Here is a 6,937-nt window from a genome sequence, read left to right on the forward strand (position 1 = left end):
CTTTTGTCCTAGATAGCACAATACATTGTTTTAAATAAGATACTCTACAAAGACATATAGACTACTGAGGATTAATTTAATACTCATTTGGAGAAAACTTTTTTTTTTTTTTTTTTTTAAAGAGACATTTAACATAATGCGTGTTATTCCATCGTATAATCTATGAATGCACGGTGTGTTAGGCAATTTGTCAGTCAAATCGAACTGCTTGCAGATCACGCCTGTGTTAACCTAACTGCTTTTTCACACATCATCCGTAAAAGTGAATTAGATCCGTAGTGTGAAATAACTGTGACTAATTAAACCAGAGTTCTCTCACCCAGTTCATGCATACGCAAAAGCATTCAACCTCATTATAAAATCTAACGTAAATTATTCTTGTTTTGGGGGGGATTTACGTTTAGTCTGAAACGCTGAATGAAACGTTTTTAAAACGTTGGCAATCTAACCGTAGCAGTTTTAAGAAGAAATTGCAGTTTTAAGAAGGAAAAGGCCAATTTTGTTCACTACACAAAAGTGTTAGTCTAAGGAAACCTGTTCCTCTCTGTTTCAAAGCCCAAGAATCATCTACGCTCTCATTCATGTTTTGCCCAAGCAACACAGTTTAATATTCATTCTCGATTATAGACCTATATGCATAGACGAAGTTGTCAAATGCCACAGTTCACTGCAGAGCTGCGCAGCTTCAAATGCTTTGCTGACCTCAGCCAGGGGAATGCGTGTAACAACTACTCACTTGGTGAAGAGATGGGTGGAGTGGTGAGACATGATCTTCGCAGGGAAATGCGAGCATGGAGTCATCTGGCATAGAGATGTGAACCTTTCATCATTATCATCCACCCGCCCTTGTCAGAACCGCAGTTTTATACATCACCCATTCAAGAGGAAAATTACCTACATTTATTCACAGGGCTGTCGAGGTTAGTAGGCTAGAATTATATCAAGGTCTGTGACAGGGATACTTGCTTTAGCCCGTGTAAAGCAACATCAGCATGTGTGTATGAGATAAAGGTATGCTACGCTGTACATTAGTGTCATTGCACAGTGAAGTACGGACATAAATATAGTCTACAAAGAATACTGCATAATACTGCAGAATACTCTACACATTACAACTGACATAATCAAAGTAGGTTAATGTGTGATTATAAATATTACATTTACCTAGAGATTGGTGAATGGAAACCTTTGGTATTACTGTCACAAGCATAGCCAGGGACCAGATTCTGATCCAAAAGAACAGCTATTTTACCAAACAAATCCAAAAGAGGCAGCTCAACAAAAACAACTATCACTGGCCTACAGGGAGTGTCAGGTTCTGGTAACATGATCAGATCAGACTCGCTAAAACAACACACACATCCTTTCATCCCACTACATCCCCTCCCCTTCCTGCCCCCCTCCCCAAGGGAGTATCTGTGTCAGCTAACAAAACCTAAACTGAGCCTAATGCAACGTTCCCTCAGACTTCCCCCCCCCCCCCCCCCTCCAAGATGAATAAGACTGCATGCATCATTCACCCTGGTTCACTTGTATAGTTGGTTGATAATGTTTTTCTGCATTTTGTGGTGTCAAGAGGAGAGGAAAATAACTTATGTACAATGAGCAGTAGCAGAAAAGTGAGTTGTGTCTAGATTATTTCATGAAGATAATGCTGTGGATACGATAATGGAAAGCTTTACTGTGGGAATCCAAATTTCTTTTGTCCTGATCTGATACTGATATCTTGTATTTGAATGTTGCCCAATACCAATCCAATATTTATTCATTAAAACTAGTGTGGAGCTGTGGTTCAGTTGTTTGGGTGAGACTATTTATCATTTAAATATCCTATATATTACAGATATCATGTATATAGCATATATTGTATGCTATATTTTACAGATGTTAAATCTGGATATTAAAATAAATAGAAATAAAATTGGTGATAAAAACTTTGTTTACAAGACTAAAGCATTCTTTTCCTTCAATTGCCATATAGTGTCTCTCTTAGTGAGATGATATTTATTGCCTTGTATATCATCTGCTTGGTTCTCAGCTGTACTGTATTAACACACACACAGACACACACACACACACACACACACACACACACATTCTCTCTCGCTCTCTCTCTCTCTGCTCAGAGACAGCTACCTCACTCAATGATTCCAAACATTTACACTATAGTTCATCTGCATGTTTCCCATTACTGAATGCGACTCAAATTCCACATGAACTTAATATTCACATTTAAATCTGCTTCTTGTGAATTTCAGTGGTAAATTGGTGTGCTGATGCAAAGCACTGCTGTGCTATTTTCAGGCTGAATTGTAACAGTATCAGATAGATTTTCTTAAAGACTTTTATCCCAATATCCAATCCAGCATTTTTTGCTGATATCGACCCAATTCCAATTTGTGATATCAGATCGGTGACATCTCTACACAATACACATGTATATTGGAGTGACAAACGCCCACTGAGACTCGACAATTGGACAAAATCTCCTTTCCAGTACCCTGGCATGGACTTTCCCAGGGAAGGTGAGGAGTATGATACTTCTCTAGCATGCACACCTGCTCCAGTCCCCTTTCTTAAAAATGGGTACCACCAGCAATAAAGAGGCACCGTTCCTGAGATCCGTTAGATATTGTAAAGGCAGGCCCACCAAGACAGCCCCCAACATCCAGGACATTCGAGAATTCTGTGCAGATCTTATCCAACACCTTGCCACTCCGGAGCTTTCCAGCTATCACAACTATGTGTTTTGTGGATCTGAAGAAGGAATATCATTTTGCGCCCAGAGATGTTCTGTAGCTCCAGGAGTATGAGGTGCTGTGACAATAATGCGGACTATTTGAGCCTGTTCTCAGAATGAGCGCCGTGTCTGCATTCTTGGCATGAACAAGTCAAGCTTGTTCAGTGTAACCATTGGACTCCACCAAGGGTGTGCCTTGTCTCCACTCCTGGTTGTGTTATTCTTGGGCATGCTAGAGAGGCATAGTCAAGTACAAGAGGGCTTCTGGTGGCAGGGGGTGGCATTCCTGCTATTTGTGGATAATGTTATCCTTCTAGGTTTCTCATATGGAGACCTTCAGCACGCATTAGGTGTTTTGCAGTTGAGTGTGAAGCGATTGGTATGCGCGTCAACACCACCAAGTCTGAGACCATGGTTATCTTACATAAAAGCATGGCATGCTCCCTTCACGTAGGTTGTAAGAATCTCCTGCAAGTGGAATTTCATAGAACTAGAGGATTTGATATTGGTTTGATAGTGAAACTGTCACTGTTTGCCAGGCACCCAAGGGATGCACCCACTGCTACACACACACACACACACACACACACACACACACACACACACACACACACACACACACACACACACACACACACACACACACCAGTGCTATACCAAGAAGACACTCTGATCGTTTACTTTCTGTTTGCTTTTTCTGCTGTGCTCTTTCATTTTTATTTTGTTCTGATATGCACTCACATGTCGCTCCCTCCCTGCCAGTGTCACAAAAACAACTGGTTGAATTCATAGTGTCTGCCTTGTCTTTGCTACTAGGCAGCTCAATCTGGCTATGAAGCGAAATATTGCCTGTATACTGGGTTTGTTGATATAGAATAAAATGGAAGCAAGAAAAAAAAAAACATGAGCGTCTTTTCTTTCCATTCACCAGTTCATCATTGCAACAGACAGGTGCTTTGAACATTACTGAGGGAAGATGTCCTGGATAATAACTACTGCTCACCAAAAATGTCTAAGCATGTGTAGACATATTAGAACATTTCATTTGGTTTACAGAAATCAATAATGCTGGAAAAGTAACATTTTTCAGGCAAACCAGTTCACATGAAATATATAATTTGCAGCAAATTAAACACCATTTAGGCTCTTGCTGCTTCTGTTATGTGTACATTACCTGTTATCCATGAATTACTAGTAACCTTTTACATCATAAAACTGTTAATTTATAGTTCTCTAGCTATCCTATTGTTCTACAATTAAGCTATATTAATTATTGCATTGTGACATTGTGTCAATGTTCTATATCATTCAACTACATTACAATTAGAATAAAGGTCTATTAAGATGAAACCAGTTTTTTTTAAAAATTAATGCTAGCTAACATAATTTGCCTGAACAGAGTGGATACACTTAGATAAACAAAAATGACTATAAACATTGGCTATGTATTATGAAGGCACTCACTGCTATGATATGGTCCTCCATGTTTTTCCTTTAACTTCTACATTTTTATAGTCAGTTTGTTGCTTGTATAAGCTTGTGTTTCCACCATGATGGCCTTTCATTTGGATTGTACAATGGTAAAGTAGACTTAAATCACTCATCCTGATTTTCCTACTAGAAAATTTAGGATATATGCAATAATTAGTTCAGAGTTGGCTCATTCCTCAGAGGGGCAGTGGCTTGTTGTCATGGGGTACTGGCCCCCATCTGCCTAGAACCACCACTGCCTTTCTCTATGTATGTGAATTTGGGAGGGTGACTGTTAGATAGAACTCCTGTGTGTCATCAGGTGATGTTTAAGTAACCTTTCATTTGCTGAAGGGCAATATCTGCCAGTTAAGCGGTTATGCCTGTGTAAGTGAGAAAGACAATAGCTGCCCAGACTTGTCAGAAAAAAATGTAATGGTTAAAGGTGTGTGTGTGTGTGCGTGCGTGCGTGCGTGTGTGCAAACATCCCTACATCCTTATTACTGCCTGAATTCCTGAGCATATTAAACATAACCAACATGTCACATTTATAGGTATCTCTGTCATACTGACCTATTTGCCCTAGTTTTTCAAAAGTCTCTACTCTTGTCAAATTCAAAATGTCCTGGGAACACCACAACTGTGTTGAATGACATGTGGGTTAGTGTTACAGTTACTGTAAGATATAGTGAAAAACATCGATTATGTAAGATACAGTAAGATACACAGATACTGTAAGATATAGTGAAAAACATTGATTATGTAAGATACAGTAAGATACACAGATACTGTAAGATATAGTAAAATACATCGATTATGTAAGATACAGTAAGATACACAGATACTGTAAGATATAGTAAAATACATCGATTATGTAAGATACAGTGAGATACACAGACACTGTAAGATATAGTAAAATACATCGATTATGTAAGATACAGTAAGATACACAGATTTTGTTTGGATGGGAGCTGATTTATTTATTTATTTGTAATTCAATGACTGTAGGCACAGTGTGACGTAAATTAAGAACTATTATTTATCCCCAGACTCCTCTGCCTTCACATTCCCTCAGTAAATACAATTATCTGCATGTGTTTGCACTTGATAACCACCAATACTTAACCCTCATTACACAGTTATAAAGTGTATTCTTATAAAAGACTGATGATCATGAGAGGGAATAGATAAAACTCAACAGTGTTGTTGACTGTGCGATATATCAGCAAGGAAGGACAGGTTTTGTAAACTTTTTCCAAAAACTTCAGTTATTGCACAACTCCATTTTTATAGACTCAATGGCACTGACTGGAAGGCAAGAAATGACAGTTACACATGTGTAAGTTGGAAATTAGAGATGAATGTCAGGCAAATTGACAATGCTCTTCTGCCCTGATATCCATGAGGTAGCGTTCAAGAAACGATGAAAAGATAAAACAGGTTACTGGCTCAGTGCATGGATTAAGAACCCTAAGAACACGGCTTATTTCTGTACTGATAATTTATTTATATATATATATATATATATATATATATATATATATATATATATATATATATATATATATATCCAAATACGTCTTTTTAAAAGGCATATACAGCATCTCATCCTGTCTGGAAGATGCATAATTTCTTAATTGGAATGAATCTAGGCACACATGCAGACGTCTGCGCATGCACACACAGACAAACGTTATAAATGAATGCTACTTGTTTTGAGATGAGCATTTCTAAGCAGAAGAGCTTAATGTATTGAATGTCGATTTAACAGAGAGCAGTTAATATGCCGTAAAAGAATGTTAGCGTCAAGCCTGGGCGTGCTCATGAGTGCAGAACTACTCAGGGATCAGCAGAGTGATATTTCTGTCTCTCGCTCTCCCTTCACATTACCAATCACTCTAAGAGTGTATGACCCTGTGTCAGAACGGATTAGCTCATTTATACATGAAGGTGAGGAATATTACAGTAGGGTGTATGGAGCTGATGTCATACATAGACACACCCATGAGAACAAAAAACGAAGCAATGTCTTTATAGTAAATAAGAGACAAACATATGTTTTACGTGAGGTGTTCTCTGTGAGTGTAGCGGTTGACCTGTTGAAGCATGGAAGGACACACACACAGGACATAGAAAATAATTTCACATTTCACCTATACATATTTATATATATATATATATATATATATATAGTCATATATATATATATATATAGTCATATATATATATACACATATATATAGTCATATATAGTCATATATATATACACAAACACATATATATATAGTTATATATATATATAGTCATATATATATATATATATACACACACACACACACATATATATATATATATATGACTATATATGACTATATATATATATATATATATATATATATATATATATATATATATATATATATATATATATATATATATATATGACTAGTTAAACATATTGTAGGCTAATATAGCATTAACCGAACCCCAGTAACTAAAAATAACCATGTCACTCTGTATTAGCACTCAATACTAGCAACAACTGAATCAATCAGTCATTTGGAGATTAACCGGTTTTTCATGAAAACCCATGTTGATACACAAGCCTGTTTCTTTTCCAGAAAGAAAATACGCCAGACGGGTGTAGACAAACCTACTGAAAACGCCATTTGACCAACGGGATATAGGTGCGGCCCATAAAACCGAGAGCCCTTCCGTGTTTCCTCT

Source organism: Electrophorus electricus, chromosome 8 (assembly GCF_013358815.1).
Source record: "Electrophorus electricus isolate fEleEle1 chromosome 8, fEleEle1.pri, whole genome shotgun sequence".
Lineage (NCBI taxonomy): Eukaryota > Metazoa > Chordata > Actinopteri > Gymnotiformes > Gymnotidae > Electrophorus > Electrophorus electricus.